General features: G+C 47.5%; 1 protein-coding gene across 1 annotated transcript in view; it reads left to right on the top strand.

Annotated features, from left to right (window-relative positions):
• Positions 1 to 17392, top strand: part of LOC126175546 (breast cancer anti-estrogen resistance protein 1) — a 519279-nt gene that overhangs the window by 178872 nt on the left and 323015 nt on the right. The gene's annotated exons all lie outside the window — the stretch shown is intronic.

A 17392-nucleotide genomic window follows, 5' to 3' on the forward strand; every position in this document is an offset into this window, starting at 1 on the left:
AACGATTAGTCATGAGCCCAAGAGAGCCGGTGCAGGTGATTTCGTGCTGTTAGCAAAGGCACTCGTGTCTGTCGTTTGCCATAGTCCATTAACGCCGAATTTCGCAGCACTGTCCTAACGGATACGTTCGTTGTACGTCCCACTTTGATTTCTGCGTTTATGTCACGCCGTACTGCATGTCTTTTAGCACTGACAACGCTACGCAAACGCCGCTGCTCTCCGTCGTTAGGTGAAGGCTGTCGGCCACTGCGTTGTCCATAGTGAGAGGTAATGCCTGAAATTTGCTATTCTCGGCACATTCTTCACCCTGTGAATCTGGGAATGTTGAATTCCCTAACGATTTCCGAAATGGAATGCCCCATGCGTCTAGCTACAATTACCATTCCTCGTTGAAAGTCTCTTAATTCCCTACGGGAGGCCATAATCACGTCGGAAACCTTTTCACATGAATCACCTGAGTACAAATGACAGCCTTGTCAATGCACTGCCCGTTTATAGCATGTGTGGGCCATACTGCCGCCATCTGTATACGTCCGTATTGCGATGCAAATACTCAGAATATGACACTGTCCCTAGTGCAGAGTCCATTTCCGGTTCCGTCTGATTGTACCACTTATATAAATCACTCCAATACAATGATCTCTATACAGACCTGGATGAGACGTCTGGTTTCTGAGTATAGAACTGCAGCGTATCTGCAGATTCAGGTGACTTGCGTCGTCCGCTATGTTGTAGTTTGGCAAATACAATTTCTTTCGGTCTGAACGTGACAAAGACCTGTAGACTGATTTCTTTTCCTTTTTTTTCTTTATAGTGATTTCATTCCCCTGCCCCATAAGGGCAGGGGAGGGCTGTGAGCGGCACAATCCGCCGCTCTTCAGCCGAGTGACATGGCAACTAAAACAGGAATAAAATGATACATACATAAGGCGATAAAAAGGGGGAACATAAAACAGAGTAAGGGGAGAAAATGGAGGTAAAAATACACTGACATGGAGGCGTCCATAGGGGGAAAATTAAAAAGTCGGCATAAAGTTAAAAAACATAGTTGGCGATTCGTGGAACACAAGAAAGACACTGAAGTCACACACACAGGTTAAAAGTCCACAGTATTAAAAACACTCCAGAACAAGACACTTTAAACCCACTTGGAGCACACACGATGAAGAATAAAACTGCCAGGTGGGACCTGACGAGGGAGAGACCTGAGACGATGGAAAAGGAGAGGGAGAGCAAGGTACACCAGGGGAGGGGGCGGGATGAAAAGAGTAGGGGCGTCAGCGGGTGCACCAAGAGGCAGGAGATGAAGAGGGAAGACAAGGCAGGAGGGAGTGCAGAGACACTGAAGGGGATCACAAGAGAGGGTGGGGGGGAGGAGGAGGGGAAAGTCGCGCAGGAGAAAGGAGGGGGAGGAGAGAGAGCCCTGACGAGGGGGCAGAAGGAAGGTGGGGTTAGAGTTGGTAGGAAGTGTAGATGTCAGGACGAAGCTTACCATCCAGAAGGGGTAGACACTGATTTCTTGTTTTGAACTTTATGTCAACTTATGATGTGGGAGCACAATCGAAAAGTATTTTCTTTTCGTGTTCTATTGACATTTCCTAGAAGGCAAGAAAAGAAATACGAGCATCTGTGGCTGACACGATTAGACAGCTGACGTTCGACATCCAGATCACTGCTCCAATACCACGGGATCTGCCCACGTGATACCAGTGGTGCGCTGTCTGGTGGTGACATCGAGGACCAATTCCTCCGTGGTATCGATAGGTGTTCCCCTGCAGTGGTTATCTCTGGATACACGCCTCCTACCGAATATTCTATGAACGTCGATCATTTCGTAGTGGACGTCTGAGCCGCTGGTACCTTCGCGGGACACTACGTTTTGAGAGGCGTGCCTTTTTGTTTATGGCTGCTGCGGCCCAGGCTCCGTGTACCGGAAGACAGGCGGCCGCTGCGGCTTATGACGGGCGTGTTCCGTGCCGGTGGCCGCCGCCTGGGCTGGAGTCCCGGGGCTGCGCCCACACCCACGCCCAGCGCCTCTCGCCATTGTTCCCGGCCGGGCGCTACGCGGACTCTCATTTCCGCCGCTGTCTGCCTCTCGCGGTCTGTACGCTCCTCCCCCACCCAGGCCTCCGGCTCCATCTCCACCTCAGCAGCTGCAGCTCGCTCTAATACTAGTTCTCGTCGCACGGAGTCTGAAAATTACTGTGTTTGCCATAGTTTCCGGCCGGGCTTTAGTTTCTCCCTCTTCTTTCTAGCTTTGTGTTAAGATTTAATTTGATTTAATCAGAGACAAAACTACAGTGGCCTTAGCCCCATAATGCCTGCACCGAAACCATGTTTACTTTGCGTTATCTCTCCCTGACATTCTAGTAAAACAAGCCTGTACGCTTGAAGTGTACTAGACTCCCTTTACTAGTTCTTCATTGGACACAACCCCTTCAGTAGTTAGTGAACCAAACATTTTATACACTACTGGCCGTTGAAATTTCTACACCACGAAGATGACGTGCTATAGACGCGAAATTTAACCGACAGGAAGAAGATGCTGTGATATGCAAATGATTAGCTTTTCAGAGCATTCATACAAGGTTGGAACCGGTGGTGACACCTAAAACGTGCTGACATGTGGAAAGTTTCCAACCGATTTCTCATACACAAACAGCAGTTGACCGGCGTTGCCTGGTGAAACGTTGTTGTGATGCCTCGTGTAAGGAGGAGGAACGCGTACCATCACGTTTCCGACTTTGACAAAGGTCGGATTGTAGCCTATCGCGATTGCCGTTTATCGTATCGCGACTTTGCTGTTCGCGTTGGTCGAGATCCAATGACCGTTAGCAGAATATAGAATCGGTGCGTTCAGGAGGGTAATACGGAACGCCGTGATGGATCCCAACGGTCTCGTATCACTAGCAGTCGAGATGACAGGCATCTTATCCGCATGGCTGTAACGGATAGTGCTGCCCCGTCTCGATCCCTGAGTCAACAGATGGGGTCGTTTGCAAGACGACAACCATCTGCACGAACAGTTCGACGACGTTTGCAGCAGCATGGACTATCAGCTCGGAGACCATGGCTGCGGTTACCCTTGACGTTGCATCACAGACAGGAGCACCTGCAATGGTGTACTCAACGACGATCCTGGGTGCTCGAATGGCAAAACGTCGTTTTTCCGGATGAATCCAGGTTCTGTTTACAGCATCATGATGGTCGCATCCGTGTTTGGCGACATCGCGGTTAACTCACATTGGAAGCGTGTATTCGTCATCGTCATACTGGCGTATCAGCCGGCGTGATGGTATAGGGTGCCATTGGTTACACGTCTCGGTCATTTCTTATTCGCACTGACGGCACTTTGAACAGTGGACGTTAAATTTCAGATGTGTTACGACCCGTGCCTCTACCCTTCATTCGCTCCCTGCGAAACCCTACATTTCAGCACGACCGCATGTTGCAGGTCCTGTACGGGACTTTCTGGACGCAGAAAATGTTCGACTGCTGCCCTTGCAAGCACATTCTCCAGATCTCTCACCAATTGAAAACGTATGGTTGGTTAATGGTGGCCGAGCAACTAGCTCGTCACAATACGCCAGCCCACTACTCTTGATGAACTGTGGTATCGTGTTGAAGCTGCATAGGCAGCTGTACCTGTACACGCCATCCAAGCTCTGATTGACTCAATGCCCAGGCGTACCAAGGCCGTTATTACGGCCAGAGTTGGTTGTTCTGGGTACTGATTTCTCTGGATCTATGAACCCAAATTGCGTGAAAATGTAATCACATGTCAGTTCTAGTATAATATATTTGTCCAATGAATACCCGTTTATCATTTGCATTTCTTCTTGATGTAGCAATTTTAATGGCCAGTTGTGTATCTTTTGTCCTTCAGTCCTTTGCATTGGAAGATGAAATGCGCGGCGGCATCATCTCCCCTACCCCCATCCAACACAAAGATGCGGGCGGTATCATCCACCTCGCCTACATAGTATTCACTCACGGGCTTCTTTCTCTATATCCATTGTGTTCATTTGTTTCTTAAAGTTCCCAAGTCCTTACCTTGAATTTGCCTCCTTTTTAAGCCCAAGGTCACAGAACTTCTCTTTAAGCTCGGTTCCAACATCATTAGCGTACTGGCTTTTTGTTTTTGCGTCTTAGTCTAAAGTTCAATCTGCTGCCTTCTGATCTAGCTATAGAGTTAAGATTTCATCAGCACCCTAATGAGAATTAGCCCAGGTTACAGACCAACGAATGGGGTCGTTGCTCTGTCCTGGATACCTTATCAGCTTGTTCGTTACCAGTGATACCTGAATGGCCAGGCAGCCACGGCGGATTTACCATATTGCTTTTCCTTAACCTCATATGAGATTCAAGGCACTGTGCGACAATCTTTCTCTGGTATCGGCCGAGCAGTTCTAGGAGCTTCAGTCTGGAATGGCGCGACCGCTACGGTCGCAGGTTCGAATCCTGCCTCGGGCATGGATGTGTATGATGTCCTTAGGTTAGTTAGGTTTAAGTAGTTCTGAGTTCTAGGGGACTGATGACAGATGTTAAGTCCCATAGTTTTTAGAGCCATTTGAACCATTTTGTCTCGTATCAGGGGCTGAAAGAGATGTCAGAGCTGTTTGACTGTTTGAACAAATATGGATGCCACGATCCTTGCAGCGCCCATGTATATTCTCCTCTGTGCAGATTTTGACAGATATTCTCCTCCGCGCACATTCTGTTAGCGAATATCTCCGCCTGGGATACCGTAGCTAGCTTTGCTCGAGAGACTGTAGTTCTTGCAGGACAGTGCGACACCCACACGTCCAGAATTGCTACAGAGTGATCCCCGGAACACTCTTCTGAGTTTACACACTTCCGCAGATACCAAATTCCCCAGACATTGGCATTATTGAGCATATCTGGGATGGCTTGCGACGTGTTGTTTAGATGAGATCTCCACCCCCTCGTACTCTTGCGGACTTATGGACAGCTCTGCAGGATTCATGTTGTCAGTCCCCTCTAGCACTACTCCTGACATTAGTCGAGTCCATGCCACATCGTTTTGCGGCACGTCTGCGTGCTCGCGGGGGCACTACACGATGTTAGGCAGGTGTCCCAGTTTATTTGGCTCTTCGCATGTAGCTAGACTAAGCCCTGATTTATTGATGCTATGCCTTCTTATAGATATATTCATGACCTAACAATCAGTTTTGCTACACAATCTGACTTCTAAAATAAGAAAAGAAAATAATCACAGTAGAACTCTGATGTGTTGGCAAATGTGCCAACACCTTAGAGGAGGCCGAAATGCACGCTATAATCTAACGCAGACGGGCGTGAGGTCTGGAACAGGATACGTAATGAATGCTATAAAGAAAAGTACGTAGCTGCGGTTATACTTAACTTTAATCCATCATTTGTATACAGCATTCTTGATGATACAAGTGAGACTCTCTATAGAAATGGTTAATGGCGCCTTGCTAGGTCGTAGCCATGGACTCAGCTGAAGGCTATTCTAACTATCTCTCGGCAAATGAGAGAAAGGTTTCGTCAGTGTAGTCGCTAGCAAAGTCGTCGTACAACTGGGGCGAGTCCTAGTACGTCTCTCAAGACCTGCCGTGTGGTGGCGCTCGGTCTGCAATTACTGACAGTGGCGACACGCGGGTCCGACATGTACTAATGGACCGCGGCCGATTTAAAGCTACCACCTAGCAAGTGTGGTGTCTGGCGGTGACACCACAAACTCACTACAAGAAATCGCGGAACGATAAGTTGGCGGGCATAGAGTGCACTGTGGAACATAACATCAAGTAGTAGTAAATCACTCGTAAAATCCTATCAAGTCTATGCAGTGTAGAAGTGGTCAGCTTATAGTCGAACATCGTGCAGTTACTTCGTGGAGACATGAGCAAATATACACTGTAGAAATCTGCAACAGCAACATAGTAATCCTGGAACCACAGACAAAAACCTACCTTTCATAACCTGAACATCGTGCATCCAACAGAGTAGGATATTTATCGCCATTTATGTGAAAGGGCTTTGTATGAGCTGAGCTTTTCCATTACATACACTATGGGCAGCCGCAACCTACGAACGGCGAGACCTCTTTCCTCAACGACCGCGGAACAGAATGTGTATTGAAACTTACCCTTCAGCATGGGCCAATATCGTTCATTGTTCTCATTAGCAGGAAGCGACCAAAACTCACCAGAAGTCCATACGCTAACGCTACCGCGTCCCAAAGAGAAATAAACTCAGTCTGCACAACAATTTTTTTTGAGTCATCAGTCTTGTGCCTGGTTTGATGCGGCCCGCCAAAAATTCCTCTCCTGTTCTAACCCCTTCATCTCACAGTAGCACTTAGAACCCACGTACTCAATTATTTGCTGGATGTCTTCCAATCTCTGTCTTCCTCCACATTTTCTACCCTCTACAGGTCCTACTAGTACCATGGAAGTTAGCCCTGGTGTCTTAACAGATGTCCTATTATCCTGTCCCTTCTTCTTGTCAGTGTTTTCCGTATATTCCATTTCTCGCCGATTCCGCGGAGAACCTCTTTATTCCTTACCTTATCATCAGTCGACCTAATTTTCAACATTCTTTTGTAGCACCATATATCAAATGCTTCGATTCTCTTCTGTTACGGTTTTCCCAGAGACCATGTTTCAGTACCATACAACGCTGTGTTCCAAATATACATTCTCAGAAATTTCTTCCTCAAATTTTTCTGTTGGCCAGGAATGTTCTTTGTGGCAGTGATAGTTTGCTTTTTACGCTCTCCTTACTCATTCCATCACGGTTTATTTTGCTGTCTAGGGAACAGAACTTCTTAACTTCGTCTACCTCATGTTCCCCAGTTACAATGTTAAGTTTCTCACTGTTCTCATTTCCGCTTCTTCTCTTTACTTTCGTCTTTATTCGGTTTACTCTCGTTCCATATTCTGTACTGCAAACAGCCTTGCCGCTGTGGTAACAACAGTTCGCGTGAGATCAGCGAAGTTAACTGCTGTTGGGCTTGGCTAGCTCTTGAATGGGTGACCGTCCAGGTCTGCCGGGTGCTGTTGGCAAGTGGGTTGCACTCAGCCCTTGCGAGGCCAGCTGAGGAGCGACTTGACTGAGAAGTAGCGACTCCCGTCACGGAAACTGACAACGTCCGCCCCGGTAGCAGAGTGGTCAGCGTGACAGACTGTCAATCCTAAGGGCCCGGGTTCGATTCCCGGCTGGGTCGGAGATTTTCTCCGCTCAAGGACTGGGTGTTGTGTTGTCCTAATCATCATCATTTCATCCCCATCGACGCGCAGGTCGCCGAAGTGGTGTCAAATCGAAAGACCTGCACCAGGCGAACGGTCTACCCGACGGGAGGCCCTAGCCACACGACATTTCCATTTCCAACTGACAACGACCGCGAGAGCGGTTAGCTGACCACACGCCCCTCCATATCCGCTTCGACAGCTATCTGCTGAGGACGACAAGGCAGTCAGTCGGTACTGGTGGGCCTTCCGAGATCTGTAATACGGAGAGAGAGAGAGAGAGAGAGAGAGAGAGAGAGAGAGAGAGAGAGAGAATCTGTACTCATTGGATTGTTTCTGTACTCATTGGATTGTTCATTCAATTCAGCAGGCCCAGTAATTCTTCTTCATTTTCACTGAGAATAGCAATTTCATTAGCGAACCTTAACACTGATATCAATTCACCTTGAATTTTAATCCCACTCTTGAACCTCTCTTTTATTTCTGTTGTTGGTTCTTCGACGTATAATTGAAGAGCAGGGGGTGATAGACTAAATCCCTGCCTTACATCCTTTTTAATCCGTGCACTTCGCTCTTGGTCTTGCATTCTTATTGTTCCCGTTAACAGTTTACTACGTTTGTCAGGTGTAGCCTCTACCCATACTATTTCACAGAAAGTATCTACTTGAATTTCACTACAAGGCAAACTTCTTCTTGAAAAAAATTCGGCTGTAATTATTTCCGGCCTTAGCCAACTTTCTATACCTATAACTATTTGAGCTTTAGTGCTTGCTATTAGGGCTTGGAGCTCTGGTTCTTTCCCAACACAGCTACGACAACTTACAACTACAATACCGATCGTTTCCACAACTACCTTACTGTGTTTTACCTGCCCCCATTTAGACGGACGCCCTTTCTGTGGTTCCCTGAGACTATGTAACCTAAAAAACCGCCCAGTCTCTACCACACAGCCCCCGCTACCCATATACACTCCTGGAAATGGAAAAAAGAACACATTGACACCGGTGTGTCACACCCACCATACTTGCTCCGGACACTGCGAGAGGGCTGTACAAGCAATGATCACACGCACGGCACAGCGGACACACCAGGAACCGCGGTGTTGGCCGTCGAATGGCGCTAGCTGCGCAGCATTTGTGCACCGCCGCCGTCAGTGTCAGCCAGTTTGCCGTGGCATACGGAGCTCCATCGCAGTCTTTAACACTGGTAGCATGCCGCGACAGCGTGGACGTGAACCGTATGTGCAGTTGACGGACTTTGAGCGAGGGCGTATAGTGGGCATGCGGGAGGCCGGGTGGACGTACAGCCGAATTGCTCAACACGTGGGGCGTGAGGTCTCCACAGTACATCGATGTTGTCGCCAGTGGTCGGCGGAAGGTGCACGTGCCCGTCGACCTGGGACCGGACCGCAGCGACGCACGGATGCACGCCAAGACCGTAGGATCCTACGCAGTGCCGTAGGGGACCGCACCGCCACTTCCCAGCAAATTAGGGACACTGTTGCTCCTGAGGTATCGGCGAGGACCATTCGCAACCGTCTCCATGAAGCTGGGCTATGGTCCCGCACACCGTTAGGCCGTCTTCCGCTCACGCCCCAACATCGTGCAGCCCGCCTCCAGTGGTGTCGCGACAGGCGTGAATGGAGGGACGAATGGAGACGTGTCGTCTTCAGCGATGAGAGTCGCCTCTGCCTTGGTGCCAATGATGGTCGTATGCGTGTTTGGCGCCGTGCAGGTGAGCGCCACAATCAGGACTGCATACGACCGAGGCACACAGGGCCAACACCCGGCATCATGGTGTGGGGAGCGATCTCCTACACTGGCCGTACACCACTGGTGATCGTCGAGGGGACACTGAATAGTGCACGGTACATCCAAACCGTCATCGAACCAATCGTTCTACCATTCCTAGACCGGCAAGGGAACTTGCTGTTCCAACAGGACAATGCACGTCCGCATGTATCCCGTGCCACCCAACGTGCTCTAGAAGGTGTAAGTCAACTACCCTGGCCAGCAAGATCTCCGGATCTGTCCCCCATTGAGCATGTTTGGGACTGGATGAAGCGTCGTCTCACGCGGTCTGCACGTCCAGCACGAACGCTGGTCCAACTGAGGCGCCAGGTGGAAATGGCATGGCAAGCCGTTCCACAGGACTACATCCAGCATCTCTACGATCGTCTCCATGGGAGAATAGCAGCCTGCATTGCTGCGAAAGGTGGATATACACTGTACTAGTGCCGACATTGTGCATGCTCTGTTGCCTGTGTCTATGTGCCTGTGGTTCTGTCAGTGTGATCATGTGATGTATCTGACCCCAGGAATGTGTCAATAAAGTTTCCCCTTCCTGGGACAATGAATTCACGGTGTTCTTATTTCAATTTCCAGGAGTGTAGCTGCCTCCTGTGAGTAGTGGACTCCTGACCTATTAAGCGGAACCCGGAAACCCTCCACCCGACGGCGCAAGTCAAGGAATCCGCAGCGTACACTGTCACAGAACCGCCTGAGCCTCGGATTCACACTCTCCACTCGGCTCTGCACCAAAGGACCACAGTCGGTTCTATCGTGAATGCTGCAGATGGTGAGCTCCGCCTTAATCTCGGAAGCAAGACTGGCAGTCTTTACCATTTCCGCTAGCCGCCAGAAACCAGAGAGAAACTCCTCCGATCCAAAGCGACACACGTCATTGGTACCGACATGACACACCACCTGCAGTTGGCTGCACCCTGTATTCTTCATGGCATCCAGAAGCACCCTTTCCACATCCGGAATGACTCCCCTCCGTATGAACACGGAGTGCACACTGGCTTCCTTCCCCTCCTTGGCAGCCATGTTCCTAAGGGATCCCATTATGCGCCTAACGTTGGAGCTCCCAACAAGCAACAAACCCACCCTCTGTGAATGCCCAGACCTTTCAGGCAGAGAAGCTTCCTCTGAAACAGGGTAGACGACTGCATCCGGCTTAGGGACATCATCAGCCACAGATAACGCCCGACACCTGTTCGTAAAACGAACGTGGGTGGCCCTATGATCGGCATCTCGGAAAGTATTTCGCTACTGATTACGCAATGTACACTTAGAGAAAGCTTTTGACAGTGTTGACTGGAATACTCTCTTTCAAATTCTGAAGGAGGCAGGGGTAAAATTCAGGGAGCGAAAGGCTATTTACAATTTGTACAGAACCCAGATGGCAGATATAAGAGTCGAAGGACATGAAAGGGAAGCAATGGTTGGGAAGGGAGTGAAACAGGATTGTAGCCTATCCCCGATGTTATTCAATCTGTATATTGAGCAAGCAGTAAAGAAAACAAAAGAAAAATTTGGAGTAGGAATTAAAATCCATGGAGAAGAAATAAAAACATTAAAGTTCGCCGATGACATTGTAATTCTGTCAGAGACAGCAAAGGACCTGGAAGAACAGTGTCTTGAAAGGGGGATATAAGGTGAACATCAACAAAAGCAAAACGAGGATAATGGAATGTAGTCGAATTAAATCAGGTGATGCTGCCGGAATTAGATTAGGAAATGAGATGCTTGAAGTAGTAACTGAGTTTTGCTATTTGGGGAGCAAAATAACTGATGATGGTCGAAGTAGAGAGGATATAAAATGTAGATTGGCAATGGCAAGGAAAGCATTTCTGAAGAAGAGAAATTTGTTAACATCGAGTATAGATTTAAATGTCAGGGAGTCGTTTCTGAAAGTATTTGTGTAGAGTGTAGCCTTGTATGGAAGTGAAACGTGGACGATAACTAGTTTAGACAAGAAGATAATAGAAGCTTTCGAAATGTGGTGCTACAGAAGAATGCTGAAGATTAGATGGGTAGATCACATAACTAATGAGGAGGTATTGAATAGAATTGGGGAGAAGAGGAGTTTGTGGCACAACTTGACAAGAAGAAGGGACCGGTTGGTAGGACATGTTCTGAGGCATCAAGGGATCACAAATTTAGCATTGGAGGGCAGCGTGGAGGGCAAAAATCGTAGAGGGAGACCAAGAGATGAATACACTAAGTAGCTTCAGAAGGATGTAGGTTGCAGTAAGTACTGGGAAATGAAGAAGCTTGCACAGAATAGAGTAGCATGGAGAGCTGCATCAAACCAGTCTCTGGACTGAAGACCACAACAACATACGCAATGTCTTTGCGAAAAGTTTACAGAGACTTTTTTCGCGAGTGAAAGGAACAAACAGTAGCAGAACTGAATGTCTCGTTGTAACGTGCAACGGCCAACGTAGCTCCACTTTTTCAATGTGATACTTAAACATTTGTTACTATCCCTCGTATAAAAATGGTATGTATGTAGGAAACACGAGTCGCGTGTGAGGGAGGTGCCGGCGCGCAGCTGTTGCGGGGGCGTGGTGCGCTGGCACCCACGCGCCGGCGTCGCTTGCGTGGGCCGCTCGCGGCCATTCATCAGCAGAGGCCGGCCGGCGTAATGCGACGCCACGCGGAACACTCCACACCGCTGCGCTAACTGGGCCAGTCTGGCAGTCTGCACTCTGCAGCCGTGATTTGTGTTTGCTGCACGCGCAGCCCCCACCACTCGAGCCCCGTGTCGTGTCTGCTGCATAAAATGAGGCACGACTTTGCATTTCCTCCTACTAGAGCAAGGTCCCATGAACCCGCCAGGTTAGCCGAGAGCGCTAATACGCTGCTTCCTGGACTCGGGTAGGCGCGCCGGCCCCGGATTGAATCCGCCCGGCGGATTACCGACGGCGGCCGGTGTGTCGGCCAGCCTGGATGTGATTTTTAGGCGGTTTTCCACATCCCGCTAGGTGAATACCGGGTTGGTCCCCACATCCCGCCTCAGTTCCACGGCTCGCAGACATTTGAACACGTCCGCACTATTCCATGAATTACACTAGACGCAGACAGTTGGGGTACTCTAATTCCGTCCTAGTGGGTACGGGGTGGCGGCAGGAAGGGCATCCGGCCACCCCTTAAAACTAACCTTGCCAAATCCGTTCCTAACCGTGCCGACCCTGCGAAACCGCGGGACAAGACACCAGCAAAAGAAAGAAGAAAGAAAAGAAAGATCAAACTCGCATAATTTACTGTAACTGCAGTTAGTTACCTTCGACACTGGGTTAGTTACCTTCGAGATTGGACGTGGTGAGTTGATGTTAGTCAAGAATCCCTTTAAGGTGACAGAGATGTCATTATCAACACTTCACTGACTTTGAATGAGGTCGTGTAATAGGGCTACCAACCCGCCGGGATAGCCGAGAGTGCTAACGTGCTGCTTCCAGGACTCGGGTAGGCGCGCTGGCCCCGTATCGCCCGGCGGATTACCAACGACGGCCCGTGTGCCGGCCAGCCTGGATGTGGTTTTTAGGCGGTTTTCCACATCCTAATAGGTGAATACCGGGCTGGTCCCCATGTCCTGCCTCAGTTACACGACTCACAGACATTTGAAACACATTCACACTATTGCACGATTTACACTAGACGCAGACAGCTGGGGTAAATTAATTCCGTCCTGGGGGGTACAGGGTGGCAGCAGCAAGGGCATCCGACGACCCCTTACAATTAACATGCCAAATCCGGTTAACCATGGTCGACCCTGCGTAACCGCGGGACAAGGCGCAAGCGATAGAAGTGTAGTAGGGCTACGAGAAGCTGGATGTTCCTTGTTCGATACTGCAGAAAGGCTTGGCAAGGATGTAGCCACTGTACGTGATCGCTGGCAGCAGTGGTCACGAGAATGTACGGTCGCAAGAAGATCGGCTTTCGGACGGCCACGAGCCACTACCGACACGAAGGACCATCTTTTTCAACGTATGGCTCTGGCTTAGCTACTACCAATCGCGACTTCAGCGGTGACAAGCGAGAGCTCGTTGGAGGGCACAGTGGAAGTCGGTACTGTTTTCTGATGAAATCTGGTTCCGCTCGGTGCCAGTGATTGCAGTGTGTTGCTTAGGAGGCCAGTGGAGGGCCTGCAACCAACCTGTCTGCGTGTTACACACATTGGATCTATAACTGGAGTTATGCTCTGGGGTGCGATTCCACATGACAGCAGGAGCACTGTCGCCGTTATCGCACTCGCCCTGACTGGAAATCTGTACCGGCCGTTGTGGCCAAGCGGTTCTAGGCGCTTCAGTCTGGAACCGCGCTACTGCTACGGTCGCAGGTTCGAATCCTGCCTCGGGCATGGATGCGTGTGATGTCCTTAGGTTAGTTGGGTTTAAGTAGCTCTAACATGGGGAGGCCACGACGTTTGGAACGCGATTTTACTGCGAACTTCGTACACTCGTAGTACTCCATGATGACAACAAAATGTGTAAATAGTAGCGCGTACTTCTCAAGCGTTGCTGAGAAAATCTCAAGATAATTTCGGTCGTTAAATATATACCTGTGCGTGGTCATTTTTACCACGAAGCGGCGGCAGCCGAGTGGTTAATGTTCAAGCCATGCCGGCACGGTAACACAGCGGGTTCGGTCACGGGCTTAGCTACCCTATGTAATAAAAAAACTGAGTTCATGGGTCAACGACGAACTGAGACGGGTGTCTTGCGACGTCCGCCCCGAGCAGATACAACGAACGAAAACGAACAAAATGAGATTAACAAAAAAACAAAACAAAAAAAGCCCCGTAATTGCTGAATCGAATCCCGTTCGTCAGTTTTTTTTATTTTCAACACAGTCGTTTGCTTTACTATCTATATTACAATTGATATAATGGGAGAAATACGTGTAATCAGATGAACTTTTATTAAATTTACAATGTTATTTGGCAGTCTACAAATTTTTATTATCACAAATAATATAATATTCGTAACTGTCGACTAGTAAACGACCAAACGCATAAAGTGATACTGAAAATGTATGCTTGTCCGTGATTTGAGAAATCCCTTATACCTGGATGGAGCCCGAAACTACTTGTTACCTGCAAGTTTTGATCGGAACAGACGGCTTTCGGAAGATGTACAATTAATCGTCGCTTTAGACATTACGAGTACAAGTTGCAGGATGGTATTTTTCGTAAAAACATGGAAAACAAAGTTAAACGGCACCAGCTGCATTGGATAAATGCTATGTTTCCGCATACGCAAGGTGTTTTGAGTTTTTCCGTGGGAAAACAAACCTCGTTAACATTTTCAGAATCCTCTCTTTCAGCCGATAATTTGGAAGTAAACCATGCATAACGCAGTATTTCCTTAAATATCGGCGCTAATAATTGGTAATGCAGTATCGAGTGTATTTTAATAGCGTCTTCACGAGAAGAAATTTCTCGTTCTCTTTCGATTAAATACGAACAATTTTGAAGACACGGACAAGCACACATTTTCAGTATCACTTTATGCTTTTGGTCGTTTACTAGTCGATAGTTATGAATATTATATTATTTGTGATGATAAAAAATTGTAGACTGCCAAATAACATTGTAAATTTAATAAAAGTTCATCAGATTACACGTATTTTTCCCATTATATCAATTGTAATATAGATAGTAAAGAAAACGACTGTGTTGAAAATAAAAAAAAAAACTGACGAACGGGACTCGATCCAGCGATTACGGGGTTTGAATGCTAACCACTCAGCTGCAGCCGCTTCGTGGTAAAAATGGCCACGCGCAGGTATATATTTGACGACCGAAATTATCTTGAGATTTTCTCAATAACGCTTGAGAAGCACGCGCTACTGCTTACTCATTTAGTAGTCCTCATGGAGTACTACGAGTGCACGAAGTTTACCGTAAATCCGCGTTCCAAGGGTTGTGGCCGCCCCTTGTAAGTCTAGCGGACTGATGACCTCAGATGTTAAGTCCCTTAGTACTCAGAGCCATTTGAACCACTTTTTTTTCTAATCTGTACGTCAGTATGGTGATTAGATCTCTTCGCTGCCTTTCGTGAACAACATCCCGTGGTGGTTTTCCAACAGGATAATGCTCGCCCACGTATCGCTGTTGTGACCCAACATGTCGACCTTTTGTGCCTTGGTCTCCTCCAACACCAGACTCTCTCCAATCGAGCACATATGGGACATAATCGGACGACAACTCCAGCGTTGTTCAGAAACAGCATTAACCGTCCCTGTATTGAGCGACCAAGTACAACAGGCATGGAACTCCATCCCTCAAAATAACATCGGCACCTCTGAAACACGATGATTGCATTTTTGCGTACTTGCATTCTACAGTCTGGCAGTTACGCCGGTTATTAATGTTCCAGGATTGCACATTTGCAATGGCTTATCTCGCGCTAACGTTAACCTGCGATATTGCAATGTTAATCACTTAACTATCTTACCTAGACAAATTTATTCCCGAAGTTTCGTTACTCCATATTAATTTTTTTTTGTTCTGGTATTTTCTGTCAGTGTACGACGGAACTTACGGAAATACAACATCGATGGATGCGAGAGGCACCACTTATATCATGTGCTCTTATTATCGCAGTTTCGCTGTGATATATAGTGCACCAATAGCATGCGTTAAACTGCATTCCCGCAATTCGTCACGAAATGAGTTCGTAGCTGAGGGCGACCCATCCATGGGAGAAGAGCGTCGTTGACTCGGTAGCAGTCTGGGCGGATCTCGCGATGAATAGCCCGTATGTAGGGTCGGGTTTCACCCTCTCCCTTCTAGCATTACAGTCACCTCCAGCGGCGCAAACACAACACGGCGCTCGCTTTACACACTCTCATCAGGCCTGTCTGCACTTCACACCCAGCAGTCCCAAGTGTCGTCATGTGTAAGTGTTTGTACCAGGCGGAGAGCACCAAGACATGTGGCTCTACTTCTACAACGTTTTTCACTGCCTTTATGTGACGAAGATTCGAGAGGGTACGTAACATACCTTGATTGCTAGAAATTGTTTCAATAAATAAACAAACGCCGTCTAGATTACAACTTTCTACTACCGAGTACCAGTTTCAATATGGCGCCGCAAATTACAGTTTGTCAACAACAGTGTAAAACTTAGTTTTACAGAACTGTTGACAAGCTGCCCTTTGCGGAGCTAGACTTGAAGTTGAACTGCAACACAGATGTACAATATAAGTAGTGGGTAATAAAACGTTCGCTAAGACATGACGTCAGTTACGAAATACATTGTTTCCTCGTATTTTATGAGGCCCAGGCCCAGAAAGAGGGCTATTCTTGGTGCATTTTTTTAGGGGACCGCATACCTAAACAAGTGCGTCCGATCCAGAATCAAAGTTACAGCCATCTAGATTCATCCATGACAACAGAACATATGTTAGTGAAGTCAATATTAATAGAAGGTAGTTACTTATTCTTGCGTATTACGTTTTCATACTGTTTATGTATGGTCATTCAAATCTCTTTGTTGACATGATGACTAATTCAGTGATTTCGGAGTGTTTTTCAAATATGGTGAGCCGACTTGTCATAATTGTAGCTGTTCGCGACCAGCAAAATAAAACGTTGCACGAAGGTAGATAATTGGATAAGGTCAAAATGAAATTCTTCTTTACCCAATGATATTTGTCCGTTGCCGAGATACGGTGGTTTTAAGTCGAGCTAAATGTCGCACACAAAATTGGTTCTTGCGTGAAATCAGTACACGGAAATGGTTTAAGGTGAATCAAATAAATAAAAAATGCATTATTATCATTTGGGCTTTTACGTGCAAAAAACGCGTTCTTTGTGAGATTCTTAAGCACACCACTTCTCTGTTTCAGACTTATGTGAATCGGTTCAAAAAGGTAGATAAATATATGTTATTAATGGCCGTCCTGTTGTTTTGTGAAAGCTTTATCCATTGTCACGATATAAGCAACATGATTCGAAAGACAATAAATAAACCTATACCGGATCAGTCGCCGCCCGAGTCAACAAAAATCTACATCGCTTGGCAAGCTATGGCGATCTAATGTCAAAATTATGGTGGAGTAAAGTTGGGAACCAGAATGAAAAATGCTGCAATCGTAGCACAAAAAAGACGAATATGTTATGGATGGCAGCTTGGAGGACATTTAAATAAAACATCTTGAGATATTCGCGCTATTTTACGAGTTAATCCTACTTCCTCAGTGCAGTGAACTTTCTTAGACCCACTCCTGTTACATGTGTGGTGATGTGACGAGAGGTGTATGAACAAATAGAAACAAATTTATGTGCTTCTAGAGAGTGGGATGCAATAGAAGTATCCGATAGTGGGTGTGCATCTATAATATGAAGTATCCCAGCGCGGAGAT

Source organism: Schistocerca cancellata, chromosome 3 (assembly GCF_023864275.1).
Source record: "Schistocerca cancellata isolate TAMUIC-IGC-003103 chromosome 3, iqSchCanc2.1, whole genome shotgun sequence".
Classification (NCBI taxonomy): Eukaryota; Metazoa; Arthropoda; class Insecta; order Orthoptera; family Acrididae; genus Schistocerca; species Schistocerca cancellata.